At 38.5% G+C, this 23,956-nt stretch overlaps 1 pseudogene; it reads left to right on the forward strand.

Moving 5' to 3' along the window:
* Positions 1 to 533: 533 nt before the first annotated feature.
* Positions 534 to 23,956, forward strand: part of LOC145582844 (WAT1-related protein At3g28050-like) — a 50,171-nt pseudogene continuing 26,748 nt past the window's right edge.

A 23,956-nucleotide genomic window follows, 5' to 3' on the forward strand; every position in this document is an offset into this window, starting at 1 on the left:
ATTAAATCAAACATGGCATATGAATAATGCAAAAATCAAAGTGATGCATTGAAAAAAGCGGAGGGAATATCTTGATATTATTGACATCGATTTTCTTATGATATGTATTTGAGTATATTTATTATTTGATGTTGATGTGTTTGATTATATATAATTGATGTTGACGGTAGTAGATTATACGGAGTATTATGCAACATTAATTAATTAATTAATTATCTTTCATGTGTGGTAATGAATTAAAGAAACTTTATTATATTTTGGAATGGTAATTGGGTCTCTTAATAAAAAGGTCAAAACAAAAAAAAAACTTTTATAGACCGGACAAACAATGTTTTACATTGACATATACATAGTATCTTTGAGGAATAAGGAATAGCCAAGACTAATTCCAAAGCCAGCCTAAAGAAGGACTATTCATTCCAAAGACTTTGTGGCACGTTCTTCATTAATATAAAATCTCTTCACTCTTGTGGTTCCTTCAAGAAAGAAAGGTAATTTCTTTCACAAAGAAAGAGAGGAGAAGAAGAAGAAGAATGTGGGAAATAAAGATGGTAATAATTCTGTTAACTATGGAATTAATGGACGTGGGATGCAATACATTGGGTAAAGCAGCAATGGCTAAAGGAATGAGCAGCTTTATCTTCACTACTTATACTCATGGCATAGCTTTGTTGGGCCCTTATTGTAATACGACCCATTATATTTAGGGCACCAGTCCAAGAAACAATAACTCAGCAAAAATGAGCAAAACGGCTTGATTGGAGTAAACAAGGAAAGCAGCATCAAGGATATCAATCAAGGAGATACTTGCCAAAGATACACCTACAGAACAGGGAAGAAGATAAATCAAGAAGATCTTCCTCATTTTGAATATATTCCGAATATATCTGTAAACCCTAGAGATCCCTAGGTATAAATAAGTGTAATTAGACATTTTTAGCACTCATGTACACATATATACTCTAAATACAATAGAATTACTCTGCATTTATCTACGGAGCTTCGTCCCTACTGAAGAAGGAGGCTTGTCCTTATTCAGTATTGTATCTCTAAACTCATTATCTTCTCATAATAGAGCTCATTCTGTTTGTTTATTGTTTGTTCATTGCTTATCTATTGCTTTATTACTGCTTTATTGCTATTTTGTATGCTTTTGGTAGTATGATTGTTATTACCCCTCAAACCCAGCAGATTCTCATATGTCCTTGTTGAGATTTGCCTAAACAATTTGGCGCCCACCGTGGGGCTGATAATCAATTAACCTACCAATTCGCCAAAAAACCAATACAAACACCATGTCTGGGCACCAAGTACCCTTTACCATGGCCGAAATCAATGAGGGAATGAACGCATTCCGTCAAACCTTAGACCAACAAAAGAGCCAAATTGAAACACTGTTGGCCCAAAAAGTTCAAACTGAAGCCAAGCTTACCAGTCTCACCAAGAAAAATGAAGCCCTCCGTAGCCAAATACAATCAGTCGCTTCTAAAACCATTAATACCAGAAAGAACACTGAAAGTATAGCCATGCAGCTTGATATGTTAGGTACTTTTCATACCCCTAATGGAGAAAAAGGATCTAACACTAGGGAAACAGCCCTAGATCTAGACTCTTTGAATGCAGGAACCCCTAAGCAGAACAGCCAAGAAGGATCTGAGGAGGGAAAGATAGAAAAGGTAGTCAGGGAGTACCTCAAAGCAATCGAAGCCAAGATCGCCAAGATCCCTGGAATGCTAAAGCCCATGGAGGAGAGGCGTCAGATGGCTATATAGAGTATCCCTTCTCAGAAGAGATCGCCATGGTAGAAGTGCCAAAGAGGTTCAGCACACCCAACATGGCCATGTATGATGGAACAACAGACCCTGATGAGCACATGTCCCTCTACAAGCAGAAGATGATGACCAGCTCAATCCCTAGAGATATCAGAGAGGCCATCATGTGCAAAGGCTTTGGAGCCACATTATCAGGTCCAGCTTTAACTTGGTTCATTAATTTAGATAATGGGACAATTCGATCTTTTGCAGGAATGGTAAACCTATTCAAAGTCCAGTTCGCCAGCAGCAGGAAAATAGAAAAGCAATCATCGGATTTATACCGTGTTGTGCAAAGACATGGTGAATCCTTGAGGGATTATCTTAACAGGTTCAACAGGGAAAAGATTGGAATACACAAGTGCGATGCTCCTACAACCATCGAAGCATTCAGAAGAGGATTGCTAGATCACAGTGAACTCTACAAGGAGTTAACCAAATATCCCTGCACAACCTTTGAAGATGTACAAGCTAAAGCAATGGCTCAAGTCAGATTCGAAGAAGATGCATATGCAAGAAAGGTTCCGGAGTTCAGAGAGGATGAAGATCGTCCGTCAAGAAGGAACAACAACTTCCCCAGGAGAGATCATCGGTTCAAGCCGTATCAGCGTTCCCGCTTTGATGAAGGATCAGTCAATGCTGTCGAAGGAGAGTTTTCTGATTGGAGGGAAGATCCTGAGCTCCCACCCAAGTTGCATGAGTACTGCTTCAATGTCAACCCTGCAGGAGTAATAAGGACCTTAAACAAGATGGGAGACACTGTTCAATGGCCTAGAAGGAGTGACATGCCTGGGGAAAAGAAGGATCCATCCAGATGGTGTGATTTCCATTCAGATATCGGTCACACTACTGACGAATGTGTCGCGCTCAGAAAGGAAGTTGCATACTTGCTAAAGAAGGGCTACCTCAAAGAACTCTTGTCAGATAGATCCAAAGCTTCAGAGAAGGACAGAAAGTCCAAGCAAGGAGGTCCTCCACCCCCACCTCCAATTGTCAAAACCATCTGTTTCATATCAGGAGGGTCAGAAGTATGCGGCCTAACATATTCAGCAGCAAAGCGGCACGCAAAAGAAAGCAACAAAGAACAACCAGACAAGAGGGAAAAAGCAAAGATAGACATCCCTATCATGTTTGAAGAAAGCGATGCAGTAGAAGGTCATCATGACGGTCTAGTGATCTCACTCCCAATTGGAAATTGCATGATCAAGCGAATCCTAGTCGACAATGGAAGCTCTACAAATATCATCATGTTAGACACCTTGAAGCATATGAACATAGATGAGAAAAATATCGTCAACAAATCAACAATGCTGGTAGGATTCAGCGGAGAAACCAAAAAGACAAGTGGGGAGATTACATTGGCAACATATGCAAAAGGGATCAACCTGCAAGTCAAGTTCTTAGTGATCGACACTCTATCTTCATACAATATGATTCTAGGAAGACCCTGGATACATGAGATGAAAGCCATCCCTTCTACGTACCATCAAGTCATTAAGTTTCCTACTAGATGGGGAATTCAAGAAATCAGAGGAGAACCTAAGGAAGCTAAAGAATGTTACAAGATAGCACTGAAGGCAACATCTGCAGAAAAGAGTTCAGCATAGCAATCAGAGGGTCAGTTGGGCCAAGAGAAGTTGAGTATATCAGAAGAGCAAGAAGCTACATAAGTCCAGCTGAACCCCATGCACCTAGATCAGAAAGTCAGAATAGGATCAGAGCTGAAAGTAGAACTCAGACAACAAATTTACGACTTCCTGGAAGAAGAGAAAGATGTGTTTGCTTGGACCCATGAAGACATGAAAGGCATTTCCCCAGAAGTTATCACCCACAAGTTAAACATAGATCCAATGCATACACTAGTGAAGCAAAAAAGAAGAAAATTCGCGCCAGAAAGGAACAAGATCATCAACGAGGAAATTCAAAACCTACTGAAGACAGGAAAGATCAGAGAGGTAAAGTACCTAGAATGGCTTGCCAACGTGGTGGTAGTAAGGAAGAAGAATGGGAAATGGCGAATCTGCATAGACTTCACAGACATCAACAAAGCTTGCCGGAAAGACCCATTCCCTATACCTCATATCGATGCCATGGTAGACGCCACAGCAGGACACGAGTTGCTATCCTTTATGGACGCCTACAGTGGTTACAACCAAATCCTCATGCACAAGGATGATCAAGAGAAGACAGCCTTCATTACCAGCCAAGGAATATACTGCTACAAGGTGATGCCTTTCGGATTGAAGAATGCAGGAGCAACGTACCAAAGATTGGTAAACAAGATGTTTGAAGAACAAATTGGAAACACAATGGAAGTTTACATAGACGATATGGTAGTTAAATCCAAGAAAGCAGAAGATCACGTCAGAGACCTTAGAGAAGCATTCGTCATCCTGAAACAATACGGCATGAAACTAAATCCCACAAAGTGCACATTTGGAGTACAATCAAGAAAGTTCCTGGGATACATGGTTACACAAAGAGGAATAGAAGCCAGTCCGGAGCAAGTCAAGGCCATCCTAGACCTAGAGCGACCGAAATCCAAGAAGGATGTACAGAGCTTAACAGGGAAAATCGCGGCACTGAACAGGTTCATCTCAAAGTCTTCAGAAAAGAACAGAGCTTTCTACGAGGTACTGAAAAAGAACAAGGAGTTCAAGTGGGAACAAGAACACGATGAAGCATTCCAGAAGCTGAAGGAATATCTAGCCAACCCGTTGATTCTCTCCAAGCCCAAAGAAGGAGAGCCACTCCAGCTATACCTTGCAGTGTCTGAAGGGATGGTCAGTGCAGTTCTCACAAGAGAAGAAGAAAAGGAACAATTTCCAATCTACTACGTAAGCAAGACCCTGCTCAGTGCGGAGACAAGGTATGCATCACTAGAGAAAATCATTTTAGCCTTGTTCACCGCTTCAGTGAAGTTACGTCCATACTTCGAGAGCCATTCCATACAAGTACGAACCAACTACCCCATTAGAGCTATCATGAGAAAGCCAGAAATGTCAGGAAGGATGGAGAAATGGGCCTTACATTTGAGCAGGTACGACATACAGTACGAACCCAGGACAGCGGTCAAATCTCAAGCCTTGGCAGACTTCGTGGCAGACTTCAGCCCTACACTTGAAGAAGAAGCGCAGAAGGAAGTGCTAGCTCTACAGGAACCAAAAACTGCGCAGAAATGGACACTCCATACAGATGGTGCAGCAAACATACGAGGAGTAGGCTTAGGAGTGGTACTGACGTCACCCCAAGGAGACAAGATAGCACAGGCAATAAGGTGTAACTTCAAGGCTACCAATAATGAAGCTGAATATGAAGCACTAATCACAGGGCTAACCGTTGCAAGGGACATGAAGATACAACACCTGGAAGTAATTTCTGATTCTCTACTCATGGTAAACCAAGTCAACGGGCAGTATGCAGCGAAAGACACTAGAATGATTGCCTACCTAGAAGTCACGAAGAAGCTCATCAAAGAGTTCAAGGAGTTCAAGATAGAACAAGTACCCCGAAACCTAAACACCGAAGCAGACGCACTGGCAAACTTGGGGTCAAACATCAATCCAGAAGAATTTGGGGCAATCCCACTAGTTACGTACTCTCACCAGCCATAGAGAAGGAGTCAACCATGGGTGTCTACGAAATTCAAGCAGGCCCTACAGAAGAAGAAGACAACAGTTGGACAACGCCTCTGAAAGAATACCTCTTGGGCAACACGAGACCAACAGGGAAAGTAACAGCTCAAGCATTCGCTCAGAAAGCCTCCAAGTACTGCCTGATCAACAACGTACTCTTCAAGAAATCTGCAGCAGGACCTTTCTTAAGATGCCTGGAAGGAAAAGAAGCTCAGCAAGTCTTACAAGTGGAGAGTGCGGAAATCACTCCGGAGGAAGGAATCTAGCCAACAGAGCACTTATAATAGGATACTACTGGCCCAGCATGAGGAAGGATGCAACAGAGTTTGCCAAGAAATGCCTAGCATGCCAAAAACATGCGCCTTTGACACACAAGCCATCAGAGGAATTACACCCAACATTGACACCTTGGCCATTTATGAAGTGGGGAATGGATATAGTAAAGCTACCCCCGTCATCAGGACAGGGAGTGTACTTCTTAGAAATGACAGATTACTTTTCCAAATGGATTGAAGAAGAAGCATACAAGGAAATCAAGGATAAGCACGTCATCTCATTTATAAAGAGGAACATTCTAAGCAGGTTCGGAGTACCAGCAGAGATCATTACAGACAATGGGTCCCAATTCATCAGCAACAAAACCACCAAGTTCTGTAAGGAATGGAACATCTCCCTTATCACATCTACACCAAGGTACCCACAAGCAAACGGACAAGCAGAATCAAGCAATAAAGTCCTTATAGGCAACATGAAGAAAAGACTGGAAGGAGCCAAAGGAAAATGGGCATACGAACTACCTTACATATTGTGGGCAGACAGGACAACTCCAAAAGGCGCTACAGGTCATACCCCTTTCTCACTGGTGTACGGATGTGAAGCTGTAATCCCAACAGAAGTAGAAGTGCCTACAGCAAGGTACAGGCTAATGATAGAAGAAAGAAATCAAGCAGAACTAATTCACAATTTAGACACAGTGGAGGAACTCAGGGAAGACGCACAAATGAGAATGGCAGCATATCAGCAAGAAGTAGCAAGATCCTTCAACAAGAATGTCAGAGTCAAAGTCTTCAAGCTAGGAGATTGGGTTCTCAGGAAGGTATACGAAAACACCAGGGAGGTCAACGCAGGAAAACTAGCACCCAACTGGGAAGGACCCTATGAAATCACTAAGGTAGTAAGTAATGGAGCATACAGACTCAGGAATGCGGAAGGAAAAGACGTACAGCGAAGCTGGAACGCAGCACATTTAAAGCTATATCATTTCTGAGGAAAGGTATGCAGTTGTTATTTCAATTTTGTCTTTTAATTTACAAAAAAGAAAAAACCAAAAAAAACAGGAAAACAAGCAAAAATACAAAAAAAAAAAAAGAAGAAAACACAAAAACACAAAAATCTCCAACAGCCAAAATCAGCACGAAAGGTACTCATCTATCTCTATTCTTTGTCAGTTTGCTTTATGATTATTACGAGTACTGACTTTGGCATCGGAGGGCCGTTGGGGAAACCCACGGCCACCCCTCACCTTCTTCTGTTTTGCAAGGAGCACGACTGACATTACTGAGCAAGAATGTAACAAGTCCCTTCACTACAGAACAAAGACAAGTCATCCTGAACAGAACAGACCTACTATCCTTACAAGGCATACAAACGCATGTAAGTAGCATCACCACTGTAATACAACTGTAATACATTCGTGAGACAACTACAATCACAACACACTATACAGAAAAGTCAGCCACACAGAAAAAAGATAGAAATACTTAGTTGCAATGCAACAAAATTAAACAAAGCATCCAGCTACAACAGTGTAGCACAAAATAAAAGCAAATTATCCAGACTGCACTAAGGCAGTAAACAGAAACAACATTCAACAGTTTTACATTTTTTTTAAGGTGACGCAGCACCAGTTAAACTAATTCCCCCCCATGTTGTCAGCAGGGGCCACTTCTTCAGCAACGGGCTTCATCACCTCTGGAGCATCCTTGACTTCTTAATTATGAGGAGAGTTCACTTCCTCATCAGCAAAGCTCAGCAACAGTGAGCCAGGAGCAGCAGTCCCTTCAGGAAACGCCTTCTCGAAAGAAGCCTTATCACCATCATAGTCCCAAGCCTCATGCTTTCCTTGCTGAAACTTCTCCATCATCTCAAGACGTGCCTTCCCGTAGTAGTATGTAGCAGCATCAACGGCTTCGTTAGCAACTTCCTTCAAGGTACCCTTCAGCCCATCCCGCTCAGAAATGCAATCCCGATGCTTAGTCCGTTCAGCCTTCAGAGCCTCAGTAACAGCCTTGTACTTGTCAGACAAAGCATCACGCTCCTTCTTCATAGCCTCATACACCCGAGTAAATTCTGACACCTTGCCTAAGACACCAAGGCAAGATTGAAGGCTCTGCAAAGAAAAGATGAAGTGTAAGAAGAATAGTTCAATAAGGTTGATTTTATTAAAAAATTTTGGGAGTATACTATACTTGGAAAGACTGTACGGCCGCCTCTTGTGAAAGGTCAGCAAAAGTCATCGAAGACTGGCGATCCTTGAAAGAAGGAAACAGCATGGTATCTACATGTGGAGCAAGAGAGTCAAAAGAAAACTCAGCAGCATCAACATCAATAGGCATCTCCAACTTCCTCTTGAGACTGGCACGAGACGGAGGCGGAGGAGGGACACTCTTGGGAGCAACCATCTTGATGGGAACAACCTCAGAAGTCTGGGGGGACGAGCGAGACTTGAGACGACACAAGATGGAAGATGAACTAAGAAGATCATGAGACCTTAGTGACCTTGATGTATCTACAAGGAACATGGCTGATTCAATAAGTAACACAACAAATATGTACAACAAGGATGCTAATTGAATCAAATAGATTAACAATTATATACAAGTATATTCAACAAGGATACAACTGATTCAAAACAAAGTTAAAAACCCACAAACTAAGCAAACAAACCAACATCAACCACACATTCACAAATTATTAGTACAGCAAGACATCGAAATACACAAGAAAGAAAGAAAACAAACCTTGAGACATGGTTGGGGTAACTTTCTGTTCAGAATCAGATTCGTCCAAGGACCTAATTTGAATAACTGCTTCAGGTTGTGTCAACTTGATAAAAGATCTCTCGTCTGCACTCAACTCGTACAACTTGTCTATCAAGGATGGAGACTGAGAGCGCTGCTTCAATTTACTCACTGCAACCAACAAGCAAATAAGCCCAAATCAACAAAGAAGGAAAAAAGAACATAAAAGAATAAGAAAACAGAATACCTTCAGCCTCAACAGTGTCAATTAAAAAATCACAATCATCACCCAACGAGTCAATCCTCACAAAGAAGAACTTGTGATACCACTTCTTGTCAAACGCCTTCTCCAAGTCAGTCACCAAAGGACCAACACCATCCTTCAGGCGAAGACCAACTCGACCTTTACCACTGGTCCTAATAGTATAAGGGTAACACAAATCCCTCACATCAAGTTCTATACCCAATTTTACACTCAGCAAATCCAGAATTCTCAACACCCTCCAAGTTTGGGGCAATAATTGACAAGGCGAAACCCTAACTCTAGAAAGAAATTGGCGAACAAGAGCAGATTAAGGAAAAGTATGCCCAATTACAAAAGGGTACTCAAAGAAACACTCCCAACCAGGGGCAGTCCAGTCAGCCCTTTCCCTAGATGATGGAATTTTCACCACAACCCCATCAGGAAAATGCGCAATTGCAGCAATATTCTGAATTTCCTCCTTCGTAATGGTGGAAGGATAGGTATCTTTGACAGGAAAGACATTCTGCACCACCAAGTTTGGCCTTTTCACACCCTCATCCACCCCAGCAAACATCACTCTCACATGATCATCCATCGCAAAAACAAGAGAAAAGTACAAAGTGAAAAACAGAGCAAATAGAGAAGAGAGAGAAAATACCTGATGAAATTGAAATTGGGGCAAAGCAATTGAAGTGATTTGACAATAGCCTGCACACCCAATAAATACCAAAGACGGAAATAAACCGCCCTTCACAGTCATCGAGGAAGTTGCCTTAAAACTGCCACCACTTTCTATTTTGCTAACCGTTGGAACAATTTCTGAAATTCGAAATATTTTCCAGAGCTTTCTTTAGGTAATTTTCACTTCCAAATACTTGGAAATAAAAATTAGGGGCAATTGTTGGGCCCGTATTGTAATACGACCCATTATATTTAGGGCACCAGTCCAAGAAACAATAACTCAGCAAAAATGAGCAAAACGGCTTGATTGGAGTAAACAAGGAAAGCAGCATCAAGGATATCAATCAAGGAGATACTTGCCAAAGATACACCTACAGAACAGGGAAGAAGATAAATCAAGAAGATCTTCCTCATTTTGAATATATTCCGAATATATCTGTAAACCCTAGAGATCCCTAGGTATAAATAAGTGTAATTAGACATTTTTAGCACTCATGTACGCATATATACTCTAAATACAATAGAATTACTCTGCATTTATCTACGGAGCTTTGTCCCTAATGAAGAAGGAGGCTTGTCCTTATTCAGTATTGTATCTCTAAACTCATTCTCTTCTCATAATAGAGCTCATTCTGTTTGTTTATTGTTTGTTCATTGCTTATCTATTGCTTTATTACTTCTTTATTGCTATTTTGTATGCTTTTGGTAGTATGATTGTTATTACCCCTCAAACCCAGCAGATTCTCATATGTCCTTGTTGAGATTTGCCTAAACAAGCTTTCTTCTTCCTTATTCCCCTTGCCTTCCTTTTCCACAGGTAACCAATTCCTCCAATCTTTATTATTATTGTTGATGAAGTTACCATATCATATGTCCTCAATGCCAAATTTACTTGTCACGTATGAGTTGATTTTAATAATAGTATCGACCTGTAAGCTGAGTCTATGACAACCAAATGAAGGGAGGAGTGTTGAAGGGAGGAGCATTGCTTATTTACTTATTATGTATGAAACTTTATGCTCGTTTCAAAAATGAAACTTTATGCTAATAAATGGGATTAATTTGGACAGGAAAACTCCATCTCCACACATCGATGTTGCTATGATCCTCCGACTCTTCCTACTCGGAGTCCTTTGGTATCTTTCTCATCTCACCCTCTCTTAGCTATATGTTCTTATTTACGTGTGTTATTTTAATTTTTGAAAAAGTATTGTGTAAAACGGGCTCACATGAGTCCAATCATACAAACAGAAAAAGAAATATATATATATATATATATATATATATATATATATATATATATATATATATATATATATATATATATATATATATATATATAATTGTCAGAAATTAGATAACAATGGTCAGATATTAGATTTCTTTTGTTTGATAATAGATTATATTGGTCAGGTATTAGATTTATTTTATTTAATAATATGTTAATATAGTTGGGTATTAGATTTATTTTATTCGATAATAGATTATATTGGTTAGGTATAAGATTCTTTTTGTTTGATAATAGGTGATATTAGTCAGGTATTAGATTTCTTTTGTTTGATAAAATTACGAAATATATGTTGTTGTGTATTGAATATTCAGCCATGGCAGGTTTCCAAAAGATAAACTTTCTTGTGTTTCCAAAAGAGATTAAAACAGAGGAAGAACACAAGGACAGAAGACATAATCTTACTGGGAACAGTTAAAGTTTGGACTGATGGGAGGAAGTTTGAGTTTCAACCACACTTTTGAGGAAGAGCAGAGATGAGTGAACCATCAATCTGTCCTGTAAGAGGCAGTACAGACTCGAGACACTGGCAAACTCCCTGTCCTTTCTTCTTACTTTTCCCGTAATGCTTGTATACATACTTAGCGCCTTGGCAGCAATAGGTGGGGGAGGGTCACCGGCGCCGGGATGGGAGGGGGAGGGTCGTCGGCCGCCGACAGGGGACTAGTAGTTGGTGGGGGATGAATTTGTGCATTATAAATCGGAGTCACGTGAATCCGTTCTACGCAAAACCTTTTCGTAATATTTTTTTTTCTAATCTTGTAATTATAAAATGACCTCATGTGAAATAATTTAATTAATAAAATGCCACTAAATTACAACAATTCAAAATAGTATGCAGTTAATTGACACAACTTCACTAAAGTTATTGATGAAATTGTCCAAATAAAAACATCCCTTTCAATCGATCCTTCCTTACTTTGTAGTATTCAAACGAAAGTTCCTTTTTACTTATTTTAGTAAATAATGAAGTACAAAGTATCTTACTCCTTATTAGCTCAAACACTCAAATAGTCAAAGTTACCATTAAGGTGTCAAAGTTTGGTATCATTTTGTTTTCACAACATCTAACAAGTCACAAATTCACAATCAAAACGGCCTTTCTTTATCAACAAAAACATAATTGGAAATTTGTTAAGGTAGTAGACGGTTTGAAAAAATGTTTTTGTTAAATTAAACACACACACAAAAAAATAAATAAATAAATAAATAAATAAAAATAAAAAAATAAATAAACTTATCTTATTTTCTTTATTTAATTATTTCTTTTGCAATTATTCAACTACTTAGAATTTGTGTGATATTTTTCATCATTCATATACTTTGTCTAAATGTTAACTTTTACTCTTTTTTTTAAAGAATATACATTACCTTTTTTTTTTTTTTTTTTTTTTGAGTTACCTTGTACAACTTTCATTTTTTTCTCAACCAATACAGAGTACATGTATGCATATTACTAAATAAAACCCTTTAATTGATTGTCATTTTGACATATTTACACCATATGTTTATTGATGAACAAGAACATTTTCACTTTGAGAGTCTGAGCTTTGACATAATTTCACACAAATTTTAAAATTCATATATACCTAAAGTACAATTACGCAAATTTGAGGTATATAGGGTGAAATAGTTAGAGTCAATTGCATGTCTAATAAAATGTTTGAAAATAATACAGAGTAATTATAAGTAAATTGAAAAACTATTAAAATGTGTTTTCTTTCATAAAAACTATTGCTAGAAAAAATATTAAAATTTCATAAATTGACTCACTTATTCATCTATTTTTTATTTTGCTTAATTTGTTTTCAACAATAATTTGTAATGCAGTTGTGGTTGCTTCATGTTCTTGCTTATTGGAATACGTTATAGCTCACAACTTTTGCATCAGCAATGAATAATCTTTCTCCCGCTTTCACTTTTATAATGGGCATAATTTTCAGGTAATATCTATTATATGAATGATTAAATTTTCATAGAACAATAATTCAGAAGTATTTTTTTAGTCAATTAGTTTATTAAAATAATTTTGAAAATGACCCTTTTAGGATGGAGGTAATGAACTTGAGAGCTCAAAGTAGCCTACTCAAATCTTTGGGAACGTTAGTGTCAATTGGTGGTGCGCTCATAGTGACTTTGTACCAAGGAATGCCCATTAATATATTTTCTTCTTCTTCAACCCAATTCTCTCTTCAATCTCTTCTTAACGCAAATGAAACTCAACCCAATTGGGCCCTTGGTGGACTTTACCTTTTTGGAAGTAGTTTATTTCTATCACTCACCTACGTCACCAAGGTAAGGTTCTACTCCCACTTTATTTTTTTTAGCTATGCTATTTGTATTTTAGAAAGTTTGTATATACTCTATTTACTTATTATACTCCAAGGTCTAGTGTTAAGATTGTCACTTTCTAACCTTGAGGTTGATGATTCAATCTCCACTAGATACACTTTGAAAGTGAGGATCCCTTATTCTTCTCCCTCACTCTTAAAGTGTCTGACCCGCAAATAGCGGACCAAAAAATTCGTGAGGGTTGAGGTACGGTCAGGGTCTTTCTCCTTACCTAAAAAAAAATAAAATTATGCCTTGTTCACTTCATCTTATTTTTGCTAAACTAAAATTATTTTTACCGAATTGAAATTATTTTTGCTGAATTGAATTTTTTTTTTTTTTAATAGATTCTTTGTTATATTTCTTCTTTGAATTTATAGATTTTTATTGAACTGAAATTATTTTACTAAACTGAACTTGTTTTATTGAACTGAAATATTTTTGCTAAACTAAAATTCTTTTTATTGAATACGGATATTATTTTTTGGGAAATTCTCAATGGTGAACAACAAAAATTTTAATTATCTCTGGTACTCATGAATTATTAGTATATATTAGCAATAACATTATTCATACATTTTGATTAAAATATTTAATTAGGGTTAGTTTTATTATTATTTTTTAATAACTAAATAATTTTAAAAATAATAAAAAGGAAAAAGATAACCCACCACCCACTTCATCCCTCTGCCACCCCCCCTCCCAATTCCGATCCCCGATCCCCGATCCCCCTGCTCCCGACCTGGTACCTGCTGAGCCTGTCCAGACCCCCTCCCCGGCACGGCGTTGCACTGAACCTCCTTCTCTCCTCATCATATGCAGCATTTTACGGCACCATGACAACTATCTTATTAGGACATCCATTGCTATATCCCTTTTCATGGTATTCAACAAACATCCTCATAGAAAATCCAATACAAATGGGTAAATTAGAGATGATTCTCACTAAACCCATTTCTATTTTTTGGGTCTTCATCGGTACCTATTGAGACTACTAAATCACAGCCCAAGTTCAAGCAGCCCAAGAATGAAGACCAAAGCTCACGGTAAAGAAATGAGTCAACAAAGTTGTTATATCAAACTCTGCTGAGTCAGCATTTAGGGCCCTGTTCTCTTCAGATTATTTTCAGTTTAGTTCAGTTCTTAATTTCCTTCTCTCATAAAATATTTAGTTCAGTTTAGTTTAGCTCAGTTCAGTCAATCAAAACAGGCCCTTAATTTGTTATTCCTCTTAGCCACGTTTTGTATATAAGTAGGTAGTTAGCTTCATTTACTTGCATTCAATTACACAACAAACACTTTTTCTCTCTTCTGTAATGAGAGCTTTCTCTCTCTACTGTAATAACGGAGGTTTTCTCCTCAATCAATAAGAATTAGTTTTAGTTAAGGCAAGAGCTCGGAATCTACGGATAGAGCAGTGAAGCCAAGAAAATCTTTGTGTCCTGTTCTTTGATTTCTGTTTTTTGACATGGTATCAGAGCGAAAACTCGATTGTAATTGTTTTTCCGCGAGTTTTTGAGGTATTTTTTTCCGCATTTTCTAGTATCATCCTCTTCCAGATTTGTTGATTGTTCTTCTTCTTGTTGCTGGGATTATTTTCTTGAGGAAATTCGATTGGTTAATTGATTGTGATTTGAGGTTTTAGTTTGAGATTTGAAATTTTTTGAGTTTTTTTTTTGTGTGATTTTGAAATGGAATCACAAGGAAATAGAATTGTAGAACCTACTCAAGATCCGAGTTCAGTTTATTATATTCATCCTGCTGATAGTACTAGCCTTAAGGTGTTTTCTGAGGTGTTTGATGGAGAACATTATTATAGCTCATGGAAAAGGTCTATGATTCTGCATTTGTCGACTAAGAATAAGATGTGTTTTGTTGATGGTAGTCTTCCTAAGCCTGCAATTACAGATCCTAAACATAAGGCATGTATTCGTTGTAATGATTTGGTTATAGGTTGGATCTTAGGTACTCTAGGTCTACTGGTGACTAAGAGTGTTTTCTTTTATAAGCTCAAGATATTTTGGAAAGATCTTGAAGAAAGATATGGTCAGACCTCGAATGCATAATTGTATTCTATTCAGGAAGAAATTTTTGGTACACATCAAGGAAATGATAGTATACCAAAATACTATGCAAAGATCAAGAATCTTTGGGATCAGTTTGATGATGTTTGTCCTATGCCAATGTGTATTTGTAATGATTGTTCTTGCAATCTGACTTCTAAGTGCTTGAAGATTCAGCAAGATCAAAGGTTACTACAATTGTTGATGAGGCTTAAGCTAGGATATCAGCAAATAAGAAGTAATGTGTTGATGATGATGCCATTACCACCTCTTAATCAGGCTTACAATTTACTTTTACAAAAAGAAAGGCATAAGAAACTTAGTGAGACTACTGGATCCACTGAGGTTCTTGCTTTTGCTGAAGATAGGCGGAAGTATTATGACAATAAGACATTCAATCCACCTCACTTATATGCTCAGAATTCTTGAAATTTTGGCAATCACAATAATACTAGAGGAAGATTTCATTCTAGCAGTTCTTCTGGAAGTCAGGGTATAGGATATAAGAAGAGAGATCTATTCTGTGAATAATACAAGATGACAAATCATACTGGGACAAGTGTTACAGGCTATATGGTCTGAGAAGCCAACACAGCAGAAAAAGTATGCTCATTACGCTCACTGTGATGAAAGTAAGGCAAAGTCTAAAGATATTGAGATGAATTCAACATTCACCGAGAAGAAGATCAATGTTATTATGCATTATATGCAGAGACAGAAGGATGTTAAGCAAGATGTTACTCCTACAGAATCTCCATAGACTGTTAACAGTTCAGCATTCTTTGCAGGTAAACTCTGTCTTCTCTCTCAGTTTAAATCTGGTTGGATCATTGATAGTGGAGCCATTGATCATATATGCTACAACTTGAGTTTGTTTGAAACATATACTGAGTTACATAGCAAAGATAACACTATCACTATTCCTGATGGTAGAAAGATTTTGGTAACTCGTATAGGGAATGTGAGAATTAACAATCATATAACCCTGAAAGATGTTCTATGTGTTCCAGAATTTCAGTTTAACTTTGTAACACCCCCAAATCTCTCTCTACGGAAATACTAGTATAATACGTATAATTATACCGTAGAGATAGACTTAGGCGTATTACCGCCGCGAGATTACGCAAGGCTACTCAAACTTACTAAATAAACCAATACTTTGCAGCGGAAAACTTCAATACTCTTCTTTATTTAATAATAGACTAAAAATAGTAACCATTGTCATGAGTACTTAAAAATAAATACAAGAACCAACATATCCTAATCTAGGTTAACCATTCCCGGGACTCCAAATGCTCAATTATGACTTCACCTGAAATTAGTCAACACTGCTTACCATTAAGATAAACAGGGCGAACCAAAACAAAATAAGAAAAACGGATTAGCAAAATATGCTAAGTACGATAAGTGTGAGATAATTAAACTCAATTTATTCATAAACATGCTTTTGAAATCAATTCCATCCATTCCAATAATTAAATCAATAATTCCAACTCAAGATTCCAAAACCTATTTCAATAACCAATATTAATATCCAATAAATCCATTTCCACTTATTTTAAAACCAATTCCAATTACTCAAAAACCAATTCCAATTACTCAAAAACCAATTCCAATTCCTCTCCCAAGTGTGCACACCCCCCAAGCTAGTCTCCTTGTGTTACAAGGCTATTCTTGAGGAAAGACTCGGTCATACAAAGTCCAAAGTCTTATCAAATAAACCAAATCCGCATAGTGGGATTACTAACATGCTTATAAAGCTTTTATAATAATAATTCAATAAATCCTCTTTAAATCCAATACTTCCAACTTTTAATAATAATTCCAAAACTCCTCTTTATTAAATTCAACATGCTTTCAAAATAAAACCCTTTTAAACATGAATAATAATTAATTCATTTAAACATGATATAAAATCAATACTCCAATTTATTTATTAAAACCAATTTGTTTAAACATACTTTTATTTCATAATCATAATTCAATTCAATTTAATTCAATCATCACAAGAAATCATTCAAACATGCTCATTCAAATCAATCTTTTTCAAGGTATCTAACCACCTAACGTACCTTGATCCTTGCTTAGCAAAATCACACAAAAAGAACCTCAAGAATCTTGATCGAACACACCCTACAAATAATAACCTTAATCAATATAAGGTTAACAAATAATCACAATAATTAAACTAAAAACCTCTCAACTATATGTACATGAACATTTAAATTAATTTTCATAAACATATTAAAAATCTGATTTTATATAATTAAAACTACTCATAATAATTTTTATAAATCCCCTATAATAATAATAATAATAATAATAATAATAATAATAATAATAATAATAATAATAATAATAATAATAATAATAATAATAATAATAATAATAATAATAATAATAATAATAATTGAATAAGAGTAGAGAAGAAGAAAAGATAAGGAACCAAGGAAAAGAGAAGAATTGGATTTGCGTTGGAAAGAATAGGCAGAACTTGCAGAGGCTGTAACTCCTTTGATATAACTCTGAATTGGGTGATTCTTGAGCCTAACCTCAAGGATTTTTTGAGAGGAACAATCTTCTGTGAAAAGTGTGAAATGTCAATACCCCAAAAACTGACCAGAAGTGCCTGAAAATTGACTTCAAAGATAAACGGGATGATTTGTGTAAAAAGAGGAGAAGAAAAGAAGAGAATTGGTGTGAAGAATGTGAGAGGTATGGAAGGGTATTTATAGGCTAGCTCATGTAAGAATTATAGCAAGAGAATGTGGGAAGAATTATGGCAAGTAGGGTTTAAGGGATTACTTGGAGAAGTGAGTAAAAGAATTAAGGAAGTGTAGGGAATATTTCAAGCATTATGATCCCAAACTTGAACCCCACTGTGATCATACACTAAAGTACGGTGGCGTTCCAAAGGGAAAGAAAAAGAGCAAAAAGAGTCGCCAACAAGTTTTAGGAACTTGTAAACCCAAAAGACAATCCAAAAGGACCATCAACTACTCCATAAGGTCTTGAACCAAACAGGGTCCGGGGATGAGGGTACGAATCCAATCTACAAAAGAAAGGACCCGCCCTATAAAATAGGCCTCTACTTTGTTCTGCTCGTATTCATGTGCGCTTTTCGAATAACATACAAACATTATATTAAACCTAACCTGTTTAATCTATGTTGGTTGAATATTAATGCACAAATAATACTATTATTGGCGATCACTTGAATTAAAATCAAATTAGCCTAAACCAAATTATTAATTATCTTATTAAGCATGATTTCAAGTACAAATTCCCTTTAAACCTGCATAAAAGGCGTGATCAAGCAATAACAATAAAATATATCAAGCAACATAAAGGATAAACAATAATGATAATAGCATGATAAGGCATAATAAAGCCCAATAATAATAGCAAGATCCTAGGCATGATACTAACAAGATTAATAACAAATCCTAGCATGTCACTAAACAATAAAGATCAAAGCTTTAAACCTAACATGGCACTAACATGATATTAGAAAGGATAAAAGCACCCTAAACATGATTCTAGAAAGCATAAATAACATCCTAACATGATACTAGGAATATTAATCAATAATAAACATGCTTTCTACATTGAAAGAGAGTAATAAGATAACATACTTTGAAGCCTCGTACCTCTTTCTAATAACAAAATACACAAGTTAGTAAACTTCAATGAAAGTAATAAAGGATAATTAAAGAATTAAAGAATTAAATTGAAATCAAATTAAATAAAGTTTAGACTAGTTTTGGACCAAACCCTCAGAAAATATCAACCTTGCACGTCTAGGGCGAAGGCAACTTCGAACTTGGCTAAGAGACTCTAAGTCTTGTGAATGCGGAATATTGTATTTTGAAAAAAGGTTGTTGGTTTAGAAAGAGAAAGAAAAGAATTAAGTAATTCTTGAGAGGGAATAGAGAGAATTGAGAAAGAGTTGATGATTGTGAATGATTTCTGAAAACAGGAATTCGGACCCTATTTATAATGAAAAATAATCCGGAAAAACATAGAATTTGATAAGGAATAAAACTCCACGCTGTCGCCAGGAATTGACTCTGTCGCGACGCGACAATGTCTGTCGCGCGGCGACAGCCTGTATTAGCGCGTTTTTCTTCACGCGGAATCCGATCTTTAATCAACTTGATCTACGGAATCCGTACAGAAGATAAAATACATACTTTTAAGATAACAAAACAATATTTTATTCCAAATAAGAATCTTTTAAAGATAATTAATTATTAAATCTAACAATATTAGAATTAAAAGGAACTTTCTAGAAACTTCTAGAAAACTATAATTAATCCTAATAATTTTAGGAATAATAATTAATATTGGGCCCTCCTCTAGATCATTGGGCCGTATTAAAATAAATAACCGGGCCCAGTTTAGTATTTTGGCCATAACTTCCTCAATATTCATCGGAATCGGGCTTATAATATATCGTTGGAAAGGTCTCTTCGAGCCCCATCCATCTACACCATTATTGGACCCTTATCATGGACCAAAATAAACTGAATTGGACGTTTTCAAATAAATAAAGTCATTTTCAAAAGCAGAGAGAAAAGAATTTAATTAAAACTAAACCGCAACACTTGGCTTTCGAATCATTTTTACCTAATTCGATAACAACACAACGTGCAAGGCATTCATCACTGGGTTTGGTTTTGGGGAGACACAAATGGGTGTCTACAGAAGCCCCCACTTTGACTGAGTTTGAAGAAACTTATGTTTCGAAAAACGAAAGTCAAAGTATCGATAGGGACGGAGAATGATTCAAAATGTTCTGCAATTCCAAATCATTCTTATAACGCCGATACCTGCAAACTAATCATTAGTTAAACAGATAAAAGAGTTAAGAAACGCGTATCTTGCACCGTCGAGCACACGCCTCTGAACGTAACCATTTTGCTGTTGCTTCTTTTGTTGTTTGTGACAACCTCCACAGTGCCTCGTGAACGCCATCGTTGAAGATAACCATATGTCGTCGCCTTCAATATTCTTGGTGACAATCCTCCACAGTATTTCGGGAACATCGTCGAAAATAACTGTATGTCGTCATTTCCTGGGTGTGGCAATACGTCGCCACAGTAGTATGTCGCCGCTATAAACGGTCTCTTCTTTACCTTGAGGGACCGCCGAGGGTGGCCTTGCTTCGCCATCTTCACCATTTGTGACACTACCTCGTCACGACCGTACTTCGCCGCTAAACAATTCCTCTTTATGTTGAGACATTGCCAAAGAATCACTTTACCTATTGACCCTTAATATCATTATTTATTATTGTCTTTTATATTTGTGTCGGTACTTTGGTGATTTTGCCTTTATGAACCATTACTTTGGTGCATCTACTGAACCAATTTTTCGGTGCCTTGAACCATTATTTCGGTGCCTTAAACCATTATTTTGGTGCCTTATTATGAGCCAATATGTAGGCGCTTTAAGCTAAAGTGAGACGATCTTTCATCAAGTCGATCACTAAGTGCATTTTGATCAAGTTGACTAAATCATGTCAATTGCTCAAACGGGCTAACTGGCGTACCAAGGAACCCAAATTACTAAAATGGACCCACAAAACCATAAGGAAGAGCCCAGCACCCTGTCGCCGCTCCAGCGCTGACCAGAAGTGCCTGTCGCGAGCTTTTACATTTGTCGCCGCGCGACAGAGTCTGTCGCCTCGCGACAAATCTGTCGTTTGGCGACAGAATCGGGGTTTTAAACCCGTCTTCTTCTTCTTTCTCATTTCGCTGCTCTGCTTCACGAATTTCGCAAAAAACTTCAAATTACTCGTTCTTGCTCATTTCTCAACCAAATTCGCTCAAACTTGTTGCAAATCGAAGCTTTTCTTATCTATTTTCCCGATCTATGTAAGTTTTTCTCAAACTCTACTCGGTTTTTGACGAATTACGCGTTCTAATTCGCGAATTTTCCGAAAATTCGAAAAATGTTCTTGCTTAATTTGCTTTGCTCGTTGAATTTTATGCCTTGAATTTGTTTAATTATGCTTGTATATTATTTTGGGAGTATTTTGAGACTTATTTGACTCAATTTGGCGAAGAAATGAACAATTTACCATTGTAGGACCTCTTAAGGTCGGGAAGAACAATGTGGGTCGTTCTTTGTATTTTGACTGCTTTTACTTGTACAATTTGTCACAATATTCATCATATGTTTGCAAGAAATTATTTATTTGCTCAAAGAACACTTCCATGCTTGTTTGAGATTTTGCTCTGTTTTAGTACTACGTACTCTTTTCTTTTTTTTTTTTTTTTTTTTTTTTTTGAACATAGTATCATGCGGCTTAGGCGAACTTTAGATACTGTAGAGCCTTAAACTTAATTACTTTTACATACTTTAGCATGGCTAGACGACGTGGTTCCGGTTCTCGGTCGAGGGACACACATCGAGAGAACGAGCCCACCAGTGAGGGCGAGGACGTACCTTCTACTTCCGGGCTGGGTCTCATGCCGGATTGGGACGAGCGCACTCTATTTCACGCGCCGGTTCATCATCTGTCGGAGAGAATCCGACGAGGTCTAGCGAGTGGGAGGACCCGTAGCCATGGCTCGGGTAATTCCACCATCATCTCCCTGTACGACAACTTCATCTGCCGCGATGAGGGGCTTCGTCGTCTTTGGGAGTCATGTGGGTTGACTCCTCTGTTGCAGGCTACTCGGGCCATGTTTTCATACGATGGGGGTAACCTCGTCGTCCGAGCTTTGGTGGAGTTCTTTTGGGACACTACCAACACTTTTCACTTTCCCTGGGGTGAGATGACAGTCACTCCAGCTGACTTTAGTCTCATTACGGGGCTGGAGTTCCAGTCTACTCCTCTACCTTTCGATGCTGGCGTTACTGTTTACTCGCCGGAGGTTTTGGAGTTATTGGGGCCGATCGTTATTCGGGCCCAGGCTGAGGCTCAGTCGGGACAGCTGAGTTCCCGTTGTATCCGTCGCGGCACGTTGGCTGCAGCTTTCGAGGATGATGCGACTACCCGAGAGCAGCGGGTGTGTATCTTTGTGCTGATTCTGCTATCAGGGACATTCTCCCCTGATCGGGGTAGTAGAGTACTTCTATACTACCTGTCCGCCGTTCGCGACCTCCAGTTGGTCGGGACATATGACTGGGCCAGCATGGCCTATGCTGGGCTTGCGGCGTTCTTGTCGTCACAAGGCCTTGTCTGGAGAGATAGCCCTTTCTAGTTTCTGGAGGGTCGTAGAGGTACATCTCCTTTCCTTTTGAGGTTTTAACTCTAAACTTAGAAGCACTATCTTTACTAATTTTCATTTTTGTATAGATTTGGTTCTACGAGTACTTTCCTTCTCTTGCACCTGCGAGGCCTTCTCCTCGCGTACTCCCCATTGCTGCTAGCTGGGGAGGCCGCAGAGGTCCGCCGGAAGTGCTACGCCTTCGAGAGATGATCCTCACGGTGGGTTTTTCTTTAATTCTTACTTTCTCTTTTATCACCCTTTAGCGTTAGTATCTTACTTAGTGATGTTTCAGGAGCCTAGCCCGGTGTATCAACCTTGGGCTGCTTTTCCTATCTCTGTGCTGGCGGCGCAGTATACATCTGAGCGTCGTTACTTTTTGGGGACATATGGCGCGGTGGTCTACCTAGGGGAGAGGGTGGCCATCCAGCACTCCTCGGATACTTTCGTTGTTCCCGCTCCTCCACCTCAGCATATGTTCCACGATGCCTTGCAGCGGGATCGTGCTGGTGGGCCTTCGCGAGGTACTCCCTGGAGGTCACATGTTCTCCTCGGGCAGAGCTATGAGGAGGACCTGCTACCGTTGCTAGCGCCGGCTCTGTCCTTTCAGAGGAGGCAGCGGTATGCTTTTTTTCGTTTAGTTTATCTTTCTTAGGTAGCCCCCAAGTATCTTTCTAACTTTTACTTTTAGCAGGCTGGTCCTAGGGAGTTCATCCCTCCGAGGATGTCTATACGCTACCGGGGTACGTATGGACCGATCGAGGAGCTTATTCCGCCAGCTCCAGAGGGAGAGCAGTTTGTGGAGCGGTCTATTCCTCGTCACCAGACCCGAGTAAGTAGTTTTTATATACCATCCTTATGTTAGGCTTTATAATTGCTATTGACTCTGGCTATTTTGGCAGTTCTCTCGTGAGGTGGTGACGGCTATGGCCAGGTGCATTGACGCCTTTCGCAGCCAGCTTGTGAGGTTGCGGAACCGTGCTACCTGTCGTAGCAACGACGCTGAGGAGGTATTATTTTTACTTTTATTGCTTTTGGCTTTATTTTCTTTGTATTTGCTAACTTTGATTTACTTTTGCAAGGGCAGCCTATTCCTTCTCCACGCACTCGATCGAGGCCCGAGCCTAGGAGGGAGACTACTAGGTCCGACTCGAGGCGTCGCCGGACTACTTCTGGTGGTCGAGGTGGTCGTTCTGAGGCTGCCGCTGTAGAGGGTTCGGCGTCATCACCTGAGGACATTCCGACCGGGCCGACCGTTCGAGGTGGGATGGGTGGTGGGACATACGAGTTTGGCTCGTCGTCGCAGCAGCCTTTGCAGCCCCAGCCTCTTTCCGTCAGGTTTCAGGGTGGGGTTAGATGGCCTAGTCCTGAGCTGCAGTTTGCGCCGTCTGGTGGTCCAGGGGACGATGATGGACATACTCCGCGGAGCAGGGCATTTTTCGATACATTTGGCATTCCTCGCGGCTTGCGACCTCCAGCGCCATAGTTGTACCTGTGTTTGTTTTATGTTTGACTTTTGTAGGACTTTGCCTATTGTATTTATATGACTCATGTACCAGACACTTGTATATATATGCATTTTATTATTTTATGAATGCATTGTGTATGTAAGTGTGTGAAAATGTGTAATTTTTGCGCAAAATTTTTCCGTCATTTTTAATAT

This window comes from Chenopodium album, chromosome 15, assembly GCF_948465745.1.
Source record: "Chenopodium album chromosome 15, dcCheAlbu1.1, whole genome shotgun sequence".
Lineage (NCBI taxonomy): Eukaryota > Viridiplantae > Streptophyta > Magnoliopsida > Caryophyllales > Amaranthaceae > Chenopodium > Chenopodium album.